We start from the raw sequence: 19,932 nt of genomic DNA, 5'->3' as shown, positions 1-19,932 counted from the left end.
ATAGAAATGTAGTTCACACCCCCGATTTTTAAGTCAACACAGTCACTACAGTCCCATAAGTTTTCTTTGTAGCCTCGTTTGAATGTTGCGGTTGCGCACATTTGTAAGGAATGGGGTGAGTTTACATTAGCTAATATTAGGCTCTAACTAGAAAAGCAAACGTTTCTGGGATGCGAATAATAACGTCAGCTAGGGAGCCAGCCAGCTAACGTTAGCTAGCTAGCTAACAGTACACTTTAGGTTAAGACATGTAGCTAGCTCGCTAATTTAGGTAAAAAATGAACCTAGCTAGGTAGACAATGTGTAAGATCACACGTTACGTAACGTTAGCTAGTTAAACAACAATGAACACAGTGCCAAATCATGTTGTTACTACCCTGCATGATTAAGGCTCTTGGATACGAAGAATAATGTCAGCTAGGGAGCCAGTCAGCTAACATTAGCTAGCTCGCTAACAGTACACTTTAGCTTAAGACCTATTAGCTAGCTAGGTAAACAATGTACCTAGCTAGGTAAACAAAGTGTAAGTTCACATACGTCACATAACATTAGCTAACAAGCCAGTCCGCTATCGTTAGCTAGTTAAACAACAATGGACAGTGCCAACAATGCCACAGTGCTGGGAGCTAACCAACCATGTTCAATGTTAGCTAACTAGAACAGCAAACGGATCTGGAAAACGAATGATATCAGCAAGGGAGACACCCAGCTAATATTAGCTAACAGTACAATTTATCTTGAAATGAAACCACTTTCTGTCAAAATTAGAAATGTGTAATATCTGAAAATGTAGCTAGCTAACACTAGACTATCTTACCTGCATACATCATCATTCATGATGGACCCGTCTCCCTGTCAGGAATGCCATACCACGGTTGCTCTTAGGAATCAAATTGACAACCTACTGGCAAATCCTTTTTAATCCGTGTCATATGAAGAGAAATTTGGACGTAAACATTACACAACAAGTTGGAAAACGCAGATTCAACAATGAGTGGTTTGGAAGGACTCAGTGGCTAACTGCAAGCCTTGCAAAGCAATCACTAGCCTTCTATTCAGTGGAGTGGATGTGTGGTGCCATTTCTGTGTCTACGGGTCTCTTTTCCAAGCTTAAAATGATAAACATTCATCATTGGCCATGTTGTCAATCTAGCATGATTTCTGTCGCACTCAATACAACTTAACTCGGAACTGGGAAATCTGACTTCAGTGATTTCCAGACAACTGGGAACTCGGGGAAGAAATTAGATTTACAATCCAACTCGGAATTGTAAATCGGGAACTCGGGCCTCTTTCTAGAGCTACGACCTGAAGATCACTGACATCATCATGATTCGACCTTGTTTTTTTCAGAGTTCCTAGTTGTCTTGAAAGCACCATAAATCCAGAGAATGCCAGACTTTGATGACAAAGTTTGATGAATAAATTTACCCACGAAGGACTGCTGCGCCACATACTGTTCAAGTCAGCACGGCACAACAAGGTGAGTCCAAAAATGGCTTGTATACTGCTGCATTAATGATGTATACTGTAGCTAAGAAAGTAATTCTAAGTGTATGTTGTGTAGTAAACTGTTAGTAACAGATGTGCCCCACCCTAATCATTTGGTCTATTTCCCCCCCATAATTTCGCCTACTGTTCTGACTTGGTGGTGCACATGTAGCCTATAACCTGTTTTAGAGGAATGTAATCATTGAATATTGTAAGAGCTTTCATTGTCTGCTTATATGTCTTTATTTATCAGATGGTTCAGACTTGGTGTACATGTTCTGAATTCTGTCGCTGTACATTTCAAAAGTGCTGAACAAATAGTTATATTGACTACATCCGTCCTACTGTAGCTCACTCATTCATGTCTTAATCGATATTACGGATTGCCTCTTATCCGCTTGTCATCCCCTTATGCCATAGTTTGTACATCTCAATTGTCAGTAGTGTTAGGAACGGACTTTTAAACTTGAAAATATGAAATATCCTTATCCATGTTACAGAAGGAGAGAGGGGAATGTATGATGTTGACATTCTACCAGGAAATGTTGTAAAACATCAGGGATCCTATGGGAGGAGAAGAGACAAAGTCTGGCACAAGTCAACATGACAGCCGTGAGTTGAGGAGAAGTAAGCACTTTGGGGCAGAGTTCAGGTTAGATGAAGTGAGGAAGAACATATATCACTAATCTTCTGCTTAGCAACAGAAGTGTATTGGCTGTTCAGATGTGTAATGATGGGCTCAGTATAGGAGAAAGGGTTAAATACAAGTGCTTGTGTGAATATGTTTTTTGTCTTATGCAGCTGTATCACCCAATGGGTGAATTAACTTGGTTTGAGCTTTACTAATTATCCGTGAGTTTTACTAGGTTCAACACAACAATAGATGAATTGCACTATAACGGTGACAAACAGTGCCCACAAACTGTAAGGGCTTACATAACCTAACAGTAGAAACCACATTTGTTTAAGCAAGTCCGCCATATAAGCTATGTTTTTTTAAAAGGCAGTAAATGAGACTGAATGAACAGTTTCGCTGCCAGACATAGTTTATATCCATAAAAATGATGCCAGCTGATTCATTATTTTGACTGGCTGAGAAATGCTGCCTGCCTGTCTGTCTCGTCCCGACTCATTCATTACCATGGAACAGCTGGAGATCTCTATTTGAATATTGAAACAATAGTGCAAATGTCATAGAAAGACAGGGAGAAATATTCAAATTGAAAACTAAATCTCATTTGAAAAGAAATGTGAGATAATGTCGAGATGCTTTTTATAGTGGAGATCATGTTTATAAATTGCGTGGCTGGGCTGATGAGACAGTAGATTGCGCAGGCCCTTGTAGAATAGTCACCGACTGGAATGCGGTTTTAACTAATCGCCATTCAGGATTAGACCCACCCGTTGTATAATGAGGTTTAAAAGAAGCTTCCCCCTATTCTTTGGACAATGCCCCAAATACGTCAATGTGTTTGGCCAGTCGAATGACACCCGACCATTCCATTTACTGGTTAGAAAGGGGTGACTTTAACGCTATGTTCTCCCTAGATTTATCGTAAATCCTATGTTTTGTTTATTCTAAATCACAAAACTGACTTATTAGCTTTGGCTGACCTAGAAGAGCAGAATTTGGTGCATACCATCCTGACTTTTGCAATATGCTATTTCATTGGACATCACTAAAGATCTGGTCATGCAACAAAATATGTGGTTATTTTTACTATTCACATTGCATTGAATGTAGAGTAACGTTAGCCTACTAGTAGTGTTATAGATCCATGCATGATCGGATCGAAACACAGTTCACAATGTATAACAACTGCAATAACAAATCAAAACTATTTTTTCATCAATAAATAAGTTTACATAACTGTTCAGATTTAGATCTGCAGTGAATAATGTGAGCTGTCCTGTTAATGATATGTATTCCAAATGACTATATCTGTTCGATCGGATACATCACAAAGTGATTGATCATAAGCTGTAAGCAAAGATAATATGATCTAGTACTGTTGAGTGCAAAAACACTCGTCACGAACAGAATTCATGTCAGGAGTCCCGCTTCCTGAGTCTGTTTCTGCCTGAGATGACTGTTTTTGTTTGAGTGTTGTTTAAGGTTCCTGAACGCACCTGTCTGGCTAGCTATTTTGACACCCACCAAGTGTGGTACTCACCAAACTCCGATTTACTATTAGAAAAGTTTGATTACCTTTGCTGTCTTCGTCAGAATGCACTCCCAGGACTTCTACTTCAATAACAAATGTTGGTTTGGTTCCAAATAATCCATGTTCAAATATCCTCTGTTTTGTTCGTGTGTTCAAGACACTATCCGAAGGGTAAATAAGGGTGACGCGCCCGACGCGTTTCGTGACAAAAAAATGCAAAATATTCCATTACCGTACTTCGAAGCATGTCAACCGCTGTTTAAAATCAATTTTTATGCTATTTTTCTCATAAAAAAGCGATAGTATTCCGACCGGGAGTCGTTGTTTTCGTTCAAAGAGAGAGAAAGTAAACATGGTGTCAGCTCGTGTACGCGCCTCCAGTCTCATTGTCCTCAGATCGACCACTTACAAAATGCGCTAATGTTTTTCAGCCAGGGCCTGCAAAGCCACCATTTATCTTTCTGGCGCCTTCTGAGAGCCTATGGGAGCGTTAGAAAATGTCACGTCATGCCAGAGATAACCCTGTTTTGGTTAGAGATGATCAAGAAGGCCATGAAATGGTCAGAGAGAGCGCTTCCTGTTTGGAATCTTCTCAGGTTTTGGCCTGCCAAATGAGTTCTGTTATACTCACAGACACCATTCAAACAGTTTTAGAAACTTTAGGGTGTTTTCTATCCAAATCAAACAATTATATGCATATTTTAGTTACTGGGCAGGAGTAGTAACCAGATTAAATTGGGTACATTTTTTATCCGGCCGTGCAAATACTGCCCCCCCCCAACAGGTTAATCGTTCAACTCTGAGTCTTGTTCATGAGGGTAGCAGGAAAAAGGGGTCTAACAGGACTATTGAGAGGTTGAAACTGGCTCGCTAAAACACCTCCCACCTTTTCCGAGCCGTTTAACGGGTGCTGAGGATTGGACGTGCCCCATTGCTTCTCCCTCCGTCTCTCTCGGACTCTAATATCCACCCGAATAGCTAATGCTACCAGACTGTCCAGGTCCCTTGACTCAGGATAGGAGATCAACTCATCCTTGAGTTGCTCCGACAAGCCATGGTAAAAAAACGCTTGTAGCGATTCCTCATTCCACCCACTCTCCAAAGCCAATGTCCTGAATTCAATAACAAAATCGGCCACACTGCGAGCTCCTTGGCAAAGGGAGAACAACCGCTTAGCTGCGTCCTTACCTCGGACAGGGTGGTCAAAAAGTTGTAATCTCTACCGTGAACTCCTGGTATGACCCCATGCAGGTGTCCTGTTGTTCCCATATGGCTGATGCCCACTCCAGAGCTCTTCCACGCAGCACTTCAATAACAAAGGCTATCCTTGCCTTGTCTGTGGCGTAAGAGTAGGGCTTTAGATCAAAAACTAATCCACATTGCATAAGAAACGAACGGCACTTTCCCAAATCCCCTTCGTACTTATCTGGTGTCGGAACCTTGGGCTCACGGAAGGAAACCTCTCCAGAAGCGACAGGTGAGAGGGGTGAAGCAGGTGGTGGATGATCAGCCGGCAAACTGAACTAGGCCTGGATATTCGTCAGAATATTAGACAAATTCTGAACCGAAAGCGCGATCTCCTGTAGCGCCGTGTTGTGTTGTCCCAACATCTGACCCTGATGGGTAATGGCATGGCGAACGGAGTCCAGGTCCGCTGGGTTCATTTTTGGCCGGATCGTTCTGTCACGATTCTCTAAGACAGAACCCAGAAGCAGACCAGGATAAGGTGAGTAAAATGAAGGTGAGTATTTATTGGTAGTCTTGATGTTTAACCCCTGGTCGGGCTCCAGCGAAAAATCCTATCGCCATTAGCATAACAACATTTTATATATATTTTTTTACAAATATAGGACTATGTTATATCGTTTTATAGATACACCTCTCCTGAATCGAACCACGTTGTCCGATTTCAAAAAGGCTTTACAGCAAAAGCAAAACATTAGATTATGTTAGAGGAGTATATCGTAAAAGTGGCCAGAAAAAAAGCCATTGCTTAGTTAAAGAAAAAAATAAGCAAACACGTTTGGTGTTCACCAAAAGGCATGTGGGAGACTCCCCAAACATATGGAAGGAGGTACTCTCGTCAGATGGCGCAAATCCAACACCTCTCATCACCCCGGGAAACCATCCACACAGTGAAGCAGGGTGGTGGCAGCATTATGCTGTGGGGATGTTTTTCATCGGCAGGGACTGGGGAACTGGTCAGAATTGAAGGAATGATGGATGGAGCTAAATGAAGGGAAATTCTTGAGGGAAACCTTCCATCAGGACAATGACTCTAAGCATACTGTTAAAGCAACACTCGAGTGGTTTAAGGGGAAACATTTAAATGTCTTAGAATGGTCTAGTCAAAGCCCAGACCTCAATCCAATTGAGAATCTGTGTTATGACTTAAATATTGCTGTACACCAGCGGAACCCATCCAACTTGAAGCAGCTGGAGCAGTTTAGCCTTGAAGAATGGGCAAAATCCACAGTGGCTGGATGTGCCAAGCTTATAGAGACATACCCCAAGAGACTTGCAGCTCTAATTGCTGCAAAAGGTGGCTCTACAAAGTATTGACTTTGGGGGGGTTGAATAGTTAAGCACCATCAAGTTTTCTGTTTTATTTCATCTTATTTCTTGTTTGTTTCACAGTAAGAAATATTTTGCACCTTCAAAGTAGTTGGCATGTTGTGTAAATCAAATGATACAACCCCCCCCCCAAAAAAAATCTATCTTAATTCCAGGTTGTAAGGAAACAAAATAGAAAAAATGCCAAGGAGGGAGACTCCTTCAAAACGATTGCCTACAGTTTGTGTGTAGGGCACTGCATGGTTGGGACTGCCTCCTGGGGGAATTCAGGCGTGTGAAGGCTACCTATGTCCTGCATAACTTCATGATGATGGACATGAGGACCAGGAGGGGATCTGCAGCTTGCTGCCATGTGCCAGAGGAGATGTCTGCTGCTCTGCAGGATGTTTCAAGGATGGGGTCCAACAACACAACAAGAGAGACAATCTGTGTGCGGGAGATCTTCACCTCCTATTTCTTTGAAGAGGGTGCTGTTCCCTGTCAACACCATAGACTACACTATGCACAACCAAAGGCTCTTTTAAGAGCCATCCACATTGCAATAAGAGTATTCTTCCATTTGCTTAGCTATGTCAGCAGTTATTCAATTCCCAGTTTCTCTCCCTTTGATTTCTACTTCTCAGGCGAGGGTGCTGTTTAGGTAAGGGTGTGATGTCTATACAAAAACAAAACAGGCCATTTTAGTCACCCATATTGAAAACATTTAGAACAATTAGACACCCTATAACCCACAACTACAGTGGTTCCTCCTTTAAAAGTTGTGTCATACTGCGGCACACCTTGCGGGCTGCTGCAGCATTCTGTGGCATGTTATCTATTTATCTATCAGGAGTCCCTAAAACATTAAACATGAATTACAAATGCATTCTCATGTCATAACACTAGCTAGCTAGATGGCTAATGTTAAGTAGTCAGTTAACTTGCTAAATCGCGATTTTCGTAAATAAATTTTATGACCAAAAAAATATGCACAATCGTTTGTCTATACATTACCTAACATATTCCTCTCAATTGTACATTTTTAGCTTTACTCGTTATGACGTTATAATTACTTTTGCTTCCCCCGTAATATTTTGTCAGCCGTCTTTGCTGAAGAAAGTCACCAGGGACGGGTGGCTCATGTCAAATTCGTCATTGGAACCACTCGACATGATTGGTCATATAAAAACCTTGGCACCCAAATGCATAATGAGTGCTCTAACTCCCCCTTGTGGTGGTCTGGAGCAATGAAGCCGTGACGCTGGGTACCTCTAAGTCCCATGGTATAAGCTTGCAACTTTTAAAGGACGAACCACTGTACACATTCATGTATCAATCTGATTGATGGATTGTGTTGTGCAGTAAGTAGGCTCAGGTGTATAACTGTGGCTCCTTCCACCTTCAAACAATAGACAAGAGGGCTGACCATGGAGAATAGTAAGACACTTCATTTTTTTCTATAACTATGCTATATTGTCTGTCCTCGTGTGTCTCTGTATGTTTTTCAGCATAAAAATTCCTGTTGAACACTTTTTAACTACCCTATATTCCCAATAACAGTCTCTCTCCTTCACTTCATCCCTCTCTCCCCTTCTCCCTAAATCCTCTAGGTTATATAAGCTGTGAACCCCTCCCGCATCTGAACTGGCTACATAGAGGGCACAGCGTGATCAGAGGTATTATTAAAGAGATGCTTTACATTGAAATAAAGATTGAGATTTTGTAGTCCAAGAGTTAATGATCCAGTGTTAGCATGTTTAAGCTTTTTTTATTCTATCTCTCCCTCTCCACCTGTCTCTCGTCTGCAGGTATGTTTTGATGTGAGAGAGGTTGCCAACCCCAGTCCCGTCATTCATCGCCACCTCACCCGCTCATAAGATAACCTGTGGGCTGACTGGGAACCACTAGAGACACTATTATGTAATTGTGATGAACTGAGAGAATATTATGGTAGCACTGTGAATCATTAATCATATGTTGTATTCCCTGCTCTTCTGTTCTTACCTCTTTCCCTTTCTGTCTTTTATACCTCTCTCGCCACCTCCTCTTTCTTCCACTGTTGTTATAATGCACACCAGATGTGCATAGAAGTACAGATTGAACATGTATTTATAACACTTGGATAATGAACTTCTTTCAATAAAGCGTTTCACATTCTGTACTGGTTGAAATTAGGTCTAATTTGATGAAATACTACACCTATCCTGTGTTTATCAGATCAATGCAGACTAAGGAAATTATATATTGAGATGAACCGGTTTTAGAGCATTTACGTAGTGAATAGGAAGTGTAGTGTACTGTTTTTCAAATCAAATTTTATTGGTCACATACACATGGTTAACAGATGTTAATGTGAGTGTAACGAAATGCTTGTGCTTCTAGTTCCAACAGTGCAGTAATATCGAACAAATAATCTAACAATTTTGCAACACGTACCAAATACACACAAATCTAAAGGGGTGAATGAGAATATGTACATATAAAAATATGGATGAGCGATGGCCGAGCGGCATAGGCAAGATGCAATAGATTGTATAAAATACAGTATATACATATGATATGAGATATGTAAGATATGTAAACATTATTAAAGTGGCTTTGCTTAAAGTGGTCAGTGATTAGGTCTCAATGTAGGCAGCAGCCTCTGAGTTAGTGATTACTGTTTAGCAGTCTGATGGCCTTGAGATACTTGTACTGATCTCACCTTCTGGATGGTAACGGTGTGAACAGGCAGTGGCTCGGGTTGTTGTTGTCCTTGATGATCTTTTTGGCCTTCCTCTGACATCGTGTGCTGTAGGTGTGATGGAGGGCAGGTAGTTTGTCCCCGGTGATGCGTTGTGCAGACTGCACCACCTTTTGGAGAGCCTTGCGGTTGAGGGCGGTGCAGTTGCCGTACCAGGCTGTGATACAGCCCTACAGGATGCTCTCGATTGTGCATCTGTAAAAGTTTGGCAGGGTTTTGGGTGACAAGCCAAATTTCTTCAGCCTTCTGAGGTTGAAGAGGGGCTGTTGCGCCTTCTTCACCACACTGTCTGTGGGTGGACCATTTCAGTTTGTCTGTGATGTGTACGCCAAGGAATTTAAACTTTCCAACTTCTCCACTGCTGTCCCTTTGATGTGGATGGGGGGTGCTCCCTCTGCTGTTTGCTGAAGTCCACGATCATCTCCTTTGTTTTGCTGATGTTGAGTGAGAGGTTGTTTTCCTGACATCACACTCCGAGTGCCCTCACCTCCTCCCTGTAGGCTGTCTCGTCGTTGTTGGTAATCAAGCCCACTACTGTGGTGTCGTCTACAAACTTGATAATTGAGATGGAGGCGTGCATGGTCAAGCAGTCGTGGGTGAACAGGGAGTACAGGAGGGGGCTGAGCACGCACTCTTTTGGGGCCCCAGTGTTGTGGGTCAACGAAGTGGAGATGTTGTTTCCTACCTTCACCCCCTGGGGGCGGCCCGTCAGAATGTCCAGGACCCAATTGCACAGGGCGGGGTTGAGACCCAGGGCCTCCAGCTTGATGATGAGCTTGGAGGGTACTATGGTGTTAAATGCTGAGCTGTAGTCAATGAACAGCATTCTTACATAGGTATTCCTCTTGTCCAGATGGGATAGGGCAGTGTGCAGTGTGATGGCGATTGCATCATTTGTGGACCTATTCGGGCAGTAAGCAAACGGAAGTGGGTCTAGGGTGGCCGGAAAGGTGGAGGTGATATGATCCCTGACTAGTCTCTCAAAGCACTTCATGATGACAGAAGTGAATGTTACGGGGCTTTAGTCATTTAGTTCAGTTATCTTTGCCCTCTTTATAAATTCTATTTCTGTATCGATGAATTAAAAATCAGCCTTTAACTAATTAAATCCTTTTTCTTGTCTATTGCATAGTTACAATGTGTAACCGTTGATTGGTAAAAACTGTTGAAGTGTAAATGTAACAACTTTGTTCAATTATTCATGCCTAATAGCCTAGCTATAACTGGTGCTCAATAAAAGTGTTGTCTGTCCCCTCATTTCTCCGATAAACAGGCAGACAGGCGTACTTACCGTTCACCTCGTAGTTCAATCAGCTAATAATCCGTCATTACACCAGTGGCAGCTTGGTGTTTGATCATTACGTCATCAGAGGCATTTTGTATTGTGACGCAATAATGCCAAGCATCAACCTTCCTGTCATGGCTGCCCCTGTAGTTTGATATGTCAACGAAGTGTATCAGACAATCAAACCATCAATGAATGACTGAATTAATGAAGACATTTCTAATAAATCAGCTTAAGTGTACTGAAATAATTTATGGATGAGACTAACAATTACGAAATCTTTCCCACATAGTAAAGTTCGAAAACGAGCCACTTTAGAGGGTCAATAAACTAGCCAAGACTTTGGGCGAGGTATATTTGTCCCTATACTGTAGGACAGGCTACTTATATATGAGGCACCTGCGACCAGAAAGACTGTTCTGCCGTTTTATAAAAAATAATCCAACAGGCCATCTTCTGCATAGGCGTCTTCCTCTTTCCTGTGTTCATCACCCTCGACTAGATATATCTATTCTGTGGCCACCACACGTTTTATATGTCATGTTTGTCTTGTAGCTGACAGTGGGGTGCAGACAGGAGTGCAGTTCATCTGACAGAAAGGCGCGGACTGGGGGAATCTGACATGGAGACCTGACGCCACTTTTACGCGTACTTTCGGATTGGCCTACTTTAAAATGAACATAAACATTATCGCAACATACTGGAGGTTGGGCTAAGTGTTCAAGTGTTGGATTGGTGGCAGTGTTTGTGTGGTAAATAAAACTGCTGATGTGCTTTGGCCTGTATTCAAAAGCAGAAAAGGAGCTTGCAGAGAACTAGGGAGCGTTATCTGTAACCAGGACCTCAGCGACCCCTTGCCTGGAAAAAATGTACTTTAATCCATTGATAACACCAGCTGATGAGGTCTCTGGGATAACTATTCGTTGTCCTTTCATGAGAAGGTCTCCATTACAGTGGAAGTCACTTTGGTTCACCCAATAGGGCTTCAGCAGCTGAGGCAGTTCCTTCTGCCCGGGCCATCCCTTTTTGCACTGCTGCACTATCTGTCGGCAGATGGGGTCTCGTTGCTCCTCTGCAATCTGCTGCGGTTTGGTCTGAGATGCACGTAGGCTGTACCTCACCCTCTAGACATTGCTCCTCCTCTGATAATGGACGTTTAATTGGGGCCCTGGAGAGGGCATCTGCTGTGATCAGTGCCTTCCCTGGCACATACACCATCTTGTAGGTGAACCTCAGTAATCTGAGGCGGAAGCGCAGAACTCTGGGAGGCAAGTCGTCCAGTGCTGTTGTCCCTAAAAGAGCCAGCGGTGGTTTGTGGTCAGACTCTGCTGTAAACTGCAGGCCAATAAGGTATTGGCTGAGCCTTTCACATGCCCATGTGATAGCCAACGCCTCCTTCTCCACTTGAGCATACCTTTAAACTGTGTCTGATAAGATACATACATTTTTATTCATTTCTTTTTATTTCACCTTTATTTAACCAGGTAGGCCAGTTGAGACCACGTTCTCATTTACAACTGCGACCTGGCCAAGATAAAGCAAAGCAGTGTGACACAAACAACAACACAGAGTTACACATGGGATAAACAAACGTACAGTCAATAACATAATAGAAAAGTCTATGTGCAGTGTGTGCAAATGTAGTAAGATTAGGGTGGTAAGGCAATAAATAGGCCAAAGAGGCGAAATAATTACATTTTAGCATTAACACTGGAGTGATAGATGTGTAGATGATGATGTGCAAGTAGAGATACTGGGGTGCAAAAGACATGCAGACAGAGCATCATTCAAATACTGAAATGTGATACTCCTTGTGTTGGATATGACTGAAAAAGAATATGACAGGCATTCATACCTGAACTGCAACTTTATTTGCCAAGGTAGAGTACATGATCAGTGAATATATGAAATGTACAGGCTACAATGTGGGGATCTCATGCATGGTAATAACTACATGTATATACGACTTGCATCCTTGGCACAAAGTCATTATATTCTACTCAATCCGTAGGCTTCATTAATGTCATTCAGACTGTTTTGAAGTTAATACAACTGGATATGATAGCTGAGGTTCATAGTTAGGTTCTGAACTAAGATGTATATTAAACGTTTAATGGTTCATACACAGATCGGCTATATACCTAGCTACACATCCATAGGCATACAGGTATTTTTATTCCCCACTGCACAATAAGCAAGAACATAGCTAGCTACGTTACTTCAGCTGCATTACGTGGCAAATATCATCAAGGCAAGCTTACAAAATTGTACATTCAATTTGCAGTACTTTTTTTTAAACCAGGAAAAGCCCATTGAGACCCAGAGTCTCTTTTTCAAGGGAGACCTGGCCAAGAAGGCAGCAACAATCAATACATTACATAATTAAAACATACAACACAACATGATCCAGCCTCAATATTTTAAATTCATTCAGTGGCACTAACATATCTAGATGAAGCATGGATTGTAAACTATTCCATGCCTCTGGTGCACAAGAAGAGAAGGCAGTCTTGCCTAATACTGTGAATGTCCTGGGGACTTAAAGTAGCAACCACCTAGCAGACTGGGTATGGTAACTGCTGGTGGTGAAGGAGACCAGACTACAAAGGTAAAGAGGGAGTTTACCCTAAAGGGCTTTGCAGATGAACACATGCAAATGTATCTTTCTGCCCATATTGAGTGAGGTCCAACCTACCATTTGGTACAAGGTGCAATATTGGGTGAGTGACTTGGCATTTGTTAATAAAGAGCAAGGATGCATGATAAACATAGTCCAGTCTCTGTAAGACAGAGGAGGCTGCATGCATATACAACAAGTCACCATAATCAATTACAGAGAGAAATGTGGCTTGAACAAGCTTCTTTCTAGCCATAAGTGGGAAGCAAGTCTTATTACGAAAATAAAAACCCAATATAAATGTAAGCTTTGTCACAAGATTATCCACATGAAGTTTATAGGACAACTTGTCATCCAACCAAATACCTACGTATTTGTAGGATGACACTTTTTCAATGGATAAGCCACCAGCAGTTCGCAGCCCTCCCATCGTACTCCTATGGCAAGGAGAGATGGATCCCACTGGGTTCATGCAGGAAAGAGGTGCTCAGGAGAGACCCCGGTTGTGCTGGTGGAGGCGTTGGAAGAACTCCCTGTCTCTCCCAGCGGTCCATTGTCTGGACAACGCGGTCCATGGCGGCGCCAAGATGGTGAAGCATAACTGCATGCTCCTGGACGTGCTCCTCCACCTTAACCTCTTATGGCTAGGGGGCAGTATTTTCACGGCTGGATAAAAAACGTACCCGATTTAATCTGATTATTAGTCCTGCCCAGAAACTAGAATATGCATATAATTATTAGCTTTGGAGAGAAAACACTCCACAGTTTCTGAAGCTGTTTGAATGGTGTCTGTGAGTATAACAGAACTCCTATGGCAGGCAAAAACCTGAGATGCTTCTGTTCAGGAAGTACCCTGTCAGACCTTTTATTTTCTTTCTTTGACATCTCTTCCAAAAACTAAGGATCTCTGCTGTTACGTGACACTTCCCACGTCTCCAATGGAGTCTCAGAGCCCGGGAAAAACAGGAATGACGTAATTCAAAGCCCTGGCTGAAACAAAGGAGAGCAAAAGCTAAGTGGTCACTCAGTGGACTAAGCCTTACGCTCGCGACCCGCCCCGCCCCCGGCTTTCGGTTTTTCCCTCAGTATACAGACAGGCAGATTCCCGTTCGGAATATTATCGCTTTTCTACGAGATAAATTGCATAAAAATTGGTTTTAAACAGCGGTTGACATGCTTCGAAGTACGGTAATGGAATATTTAGAAATTTTTTGTCACATTCTGCATCATGCTCGTGGCCGAGATTTAGCGTTGGGATAGTGTCTAGAACGCACGAACAAAACGTCTTGATGGAACATAACGATGGATTATTTGGGACCAAACCTACATTTGTTATTGAAGTAGAAGTCCTGGGACTGCATTCTGACGAAGAACAAGCAAGGTAAGAACATTTTTCTTATAGGAAATGTGATTTTGGTGAAGGCTAAACTGGTTGGGTGTCTAAATAGCTAGCCCGTGATGGCTGGGCTATGTACTTAGATTATTGCAAAATGTGCTTCATCCGAAAAGCTATTTTAAAATCGGACATATCGAGTGCATAGAGGAGTTCTGTATCTATAATTCTTAAAATAATTGTTATGCTTTTTGTGAACGTTTATCGTGAGTAATTTAGTAAAATCACCGGAAGTGTTCGGTGGGAATGCTAGTTCTGAACGTCACATGCTAATGTAAAAAGCTGTTTTTTGATATAAATATGAACTTGATTGAACAGACATGCATGTATTGTATAACATAATGTCCTAGGTGTGTCATCTGATGAAGATCATAAAAGGTTAGTGCTGCATTTAGCTGTGGTTTGGGTTTATGTGACATGATATGCTAGCTTGAAAAATGGGTGTCTGATTATTTCTGGCTGGGTACTCTGCTGACATAATCTAATGTTTTGCTTTCGCTGTAAAGCCTTTTTGAAATCGGACAGTGTGGTTAGATAAAGGAGAGTCTTGTCTTTAAATAGCTGTAAAATAGTCATATGTTTGAAAAATGGAAGTTTTCGGATTTTAGAGGAGTTTGTATTTCGCGCCCCGCCCATCATTGGATATTGGAGCAAACATTCCGCTAGCGGAACGTGTAGATGTAAGAGGTTCCTGTTGGGGTTAGGGGGCAGTATTTGCATGGCCGGATAAAAAACGTACCCGATTTAATCTGGTTACTACTCCTGCCCAGTAACTAGAATATGCATATAATTATTGCCTTTGGATAGAAAACACCCTAAAGTTTCTAAAACTGTTTGAATGGTGTCTGTGAGTATAACAGAACTCATATGGCAGGCAAAAACCTGAGAAGATTCCAAACCTTGCCATGGTTAAATGTGGTGGTTCGTGCTTTCAGTTTTGCGCTAATGCTGCCATCTATCCACTGTTTCTGGTTAGGGTAGGTATTAATAGTCAAAGTGGGTACAACATCTCCTATACACTGCTTGATTGTCACGACTTCCGCCAAAGTCGGTCCCTCTCCTTGTTCTGGCGGTGTTCGGTGGTCGACATCACCGACCATCTAGCCGTCGCTGATCCATTTTTCATTTTCCATTGGTTTTGTCTTATCTTCCTTCACACCTGGTTCCAATCCCATCAATTACATGTTGTGTATTTAACCGTCTGTTTCCCCTCATGTCCTTGTCGGTGATTGTTTGATTGTATATTATATTCTGGTGTGCGACGGGTTTCGTACACACTTTTATTATTTTTGTATATTTTGGTTTTCGGAGTTTTGTGAGCACTTATTAAACGACTCCGTTTATACCAAGTTCATTCTCCTGCGCCTGACGTCCCTGCCACCGGCACGCACCCATTACAGAATCACCGACCCGAACTATGGAGTCAGCAGGAGAAGGTACCCTGGCTATTAAGGCAATCAAACAAGCAAAACGTCAGTATAGAGACAAAGTGTAGCTGCAATTCAACGGCTCAAACACGAGACGTATGTGGCAGGGTCTACAGACAATAACGGACTACAAAAAGAAAACCAGCCACGTCACGGAAACCGACATCTTGCTTCCAGACAAACTAAACACCTTCTTTGCCCGCTTTGAGGATAATACAGTACCACCGACGCAGCCCACTACCAAGGACTATGGACTCTCTTTCTCCGTGGCCGACGTGAGTAAGACATTTAATTGCCTTAACCCTCGCATGGCTGCCAGCCCAGATGGCATCCCCAGCCGCGTCCTCCGAGAATACGCAGATCAGCTGGCTGATGTTCTTACGGACATATTCAATTTCTACCTATCCCAGTCTTCTGTCCCCACATGCTTCAAGATGGCCACCATTATTCCTGTACCCAAGAAGGCAAAGGTAACTGAACTAAATGACAATTGCCCCGTAGCACTCACTTCTATCATCATGAAGTGCTTTGAGAGACTAGTCAGGGATCATATCACCTCCACCTTACCTGTCACCCTAGACCCACTTCAATTTGCTTACTGCCCGAATAGGTCCACAAATGATGCAATCGCCATCACACTGCACACTGCCCTATCCCTTCTGGACAAGAGGAATACCAATGTAAGAATGCTGTTCATTGACTACAGCTCAACATTCAACACCATAGTACCCTCCAAGCTCATCATTAAGCTTGAGGCCCTGGGTCTCAACCCCGCCCTGTGCAATTGGGTCCTGGACTTCCTGTTGGGCCACCACCAGGTGGTGACGGTAGGAAACAACATCTCCACTTCACTGATCCTCAACACTAGGGCCCAACAAGGATACGTCTTCAACTGAATCATCAAGTTTGCAGACGACACAACAGTAGTAGGCTTGATCACCAACAACGATGAGACACCCTATTGGGAGGAGGTGAAGGCACTCGGAGTGTGGTGTCAGGAAAACAACCTCTCAGTCAACATCAACAAAACAAAGTAGATGATCGTGGACTTCAGGAAACAGCAGAGGGAGTACCCCCTATCCACATCGACGAGACAGCAGTGGAGAAGGTGAAAAGTTTTAAGTTCCTCGGCGTACACTTCACGGACAAACTGAAATGGTCCACCCACACAGACAGTGTGGTGAAGAACAAACTTTTACTTATGCACAATTGAGAGCATCCTGTCGGGCTGTATCACCGCCTGGTTTAGCATAATTTTCTCATGTCACTGTTGATCATAAGAAAACTGACGATCTCTTGCTTTATCAGAGTAACCCGTGCTGTTTACTTTTGTAAACTGTCAGATACATTGTGATTGAGGCATTTATTACATTTTATATGGGAAAACTTCCCTTGCTCCTCTCAGGTATTTGCCCTTCAAGATTCAACAATCTTGAAGAGCACTGATCATGTTGCGTCACCAATGGTTTAAGTGAAGATTGAGGTGTTATAAGCTGATCCTAAATCAGTAGCCTAATACAGGACTTGGTGTGGCAATTAAGGAAACACAAATGACAGACTCCAGCAGTTACAATCTTTATATGTCTATTGTAATGCTAAACTCAAGCATATCAATTAAAAATACACTGTATAGGAAGAAACTACATTACAGCAAACATTGCTAAGAGTTTTCTTCCATGGAGAAATAACTTATTTGGCTTGAGGGATTGCAACTGGGTGAAATTATGACTAAATAAGGTATCATCTAAAAATATATGTTTTGTAGTAACAAAACTAGTACTCCATGAATCGGACTTCTTACCTGTGACATTCACCTCTTCTACCATGAGAGCCGATGTGTGGTGAGATTTTCTGGCATTAGATGGATGCTGTGCATCACCCAGGTTGGTGCTGCTACTGTACACAATGGTGGCAGGTGGGGTGAGTTACCCCAATGCACTATGAAGCTTATTGAGAAGCACTGTCAAAAGAAAAAAATTATAAATAAACTATAAAAACCTCAATAACAGTCACATTTGAATCACAACCTCTACATGTTGTACACACATTCAAAGTTGGACACTTTTTTCAGTACTGTGACATCTATAGATGAAGAAAATTCTCCATATGTGGATAAGCACATACCATACTGTACACAGGGTACCTGGCGTAAGTTTTGCAAAGGGGCCACTTTATTTGTGCAAGCTATGTTTTCAAAATTGTAAATGTTTACTTGAATTCTGATTATTTCCAGGGATATACAACATTCTGAAATATACACTGAGTGAACAAAACATTAGGAACACATGCTCTTTCCATGACAAAGACTGACCAGGTGAATCCAGGTGAAAGTTAAGATCCCTTATTTATGTCACTCGTTAAATCCACTTCAATCAGTGTAGATGAAGGGGAGGAGACAGGTTAAAGAAGAATTTGAGACAATTGAGACATGAGACAACTTGAGACAATTGAGACATGGATTGTGTATGTGTGCCATTCACAGAGTGACTGAGCAAGAGAAAAGATTTTCCTGTGTATCAAGAATGGTCCACCACCCAAAGAACATCCAGCCAACTTGACACAACTGTGGGAAGCATTCATTGAAGTCAACATGGGCGAGCATCCCTGTGGAAAGCTTTCAACACCTTGTAGAGTCCATGCCTGGATGAATTGTTCTAAGGGAAAAACTATGTTCCCTTGATGGCGTGATGCTGAATGTAAAAAATTAATTCTCAACTTACCCCACTGTCCCCTACTTATCATTTTATTATATAATGTTTAAAAATGTCATTGCCCTCCACCATAGGTTCCATTGTTCAATGTTCACACACTTTTCATCAGACAATGATACGCCATGGGATATTTCTAGGAAAGTCTTCTTGCCTCTCTTTCCCCTAAAGCTTTGATTAGAAAACATATTTTTACATCACATTCTTTGTTTACCAGACCTCCGTAATGACTAACGACATAAACATTTTATTACGTTGGATACATATAATGGTGCGGTGTAGGGTTCAACTTCTGGATCAAGAGTGGTATTTCATGTGTTCACCTGGGACGTGTGAACCCAGGACATATTTCTGTCTTGACAATATGACAAATGGTTGCTTTGGTTGCAATGCCATGATATTTTACATTTTTAAGTAAGTATTGGAGACAGTAGTGGTACGTGGGTAAAATCACCGGAGAAGCCCCCCCCCCTCCAAAAAGCCATATTATAACCTATGTGTTGTGATAATTGCGTTGTTTGCTCATTAACCTGTTCATTCATATGCCTTGCGACCGTGATATATAGGCCTAAAGGGCGAGACAATAAGAAAACAGTGGCAGAAAAGCGCTGCCTCCACTATTCCAGCACCATTTCAACTTCAACATTTCAACATTATCAAATCACGTCTGCTTAGTGTAATACAGTGACAACTAAAAGATACCAAAAACAATTTAGTCCAATCAACGTAAGCTAAATATGATGTGGCTGTCCATGATTCTGATTTCTGTGTGCGCATGTGCGTGCATTCATGCAAGTAGAAAAACATGTTGACTCACCCTACTTGTAGAGAAACGCCAATGCCATCCTCCTCTCTTTCATGTTGACAAAACAGTCTATACAGTGCACACTTCATTTTTTGTTGTCCTAGGCTGCCTGGCTAAAATGCTTGCTTGCTTGCCTAAATTCCATTCATGGGCAACATTATCTAGTTAACATTAGCCTTCTACATCTAGCTACATATTGAACTTCCATCCTCTCAGGCCAGGGGCACAACAATGTATGAGTTAATAGTTGGATCAGAATCACCATTTTAATCATTGGCCAGTACAGAGAATTAAGTACAACCACAAATACAAATTCCTTTATCCATCCATGGCTAATTTAGGAAAGTGCCAATTTTAGCTAGTTAGCCACCGGAAGACAACAACACAACGAGATGCAACAATTGAAGTTATTTCTGTCAATGACGTATGCTCTCAATGCGATTTGATTTGAGTGAAGCCAAAATACAAGCTGGCTTCCCTTGACACTTTTTTTTTGGTGCACCAGGGCAATTCAAAGTTGAGCTTGCTCAGTTCAGCTCAATGCTGATTGGCAAATGTTTTGTACTTTTTTATCAAGGGAGGCCAAATTCTCGCTGGCTTCCATTGCATTCAATATTATAGGCGGCAACAATGTCATACTCATTTGGACCAGACAGCATCAGATGGCCTACACGTAGAGTGACAGAGGGGTGCTGTTTCGCTCGCTCGGATGCTTTCTCCTGTGAATTGCGAGTTGAAGGAAAGT

The sequence above is a fragment of the Salmo trutta genome, chromosome 24 (genome assembly GCF_901001165.1).
Source record: "Salmo trutta chromosome 24, fSalTru1.1, whole genome shotgun sequence".
In the NCBI taxonomy this organism is placed as follows: Eukaryota; Metazoa; Chordata; class Actinopteri; order Salmoniformes; family Salmonidae; genus Salmo; species Salmo trutta.
Note: the sequence above shows the minus strand (reverse complement) of the source record.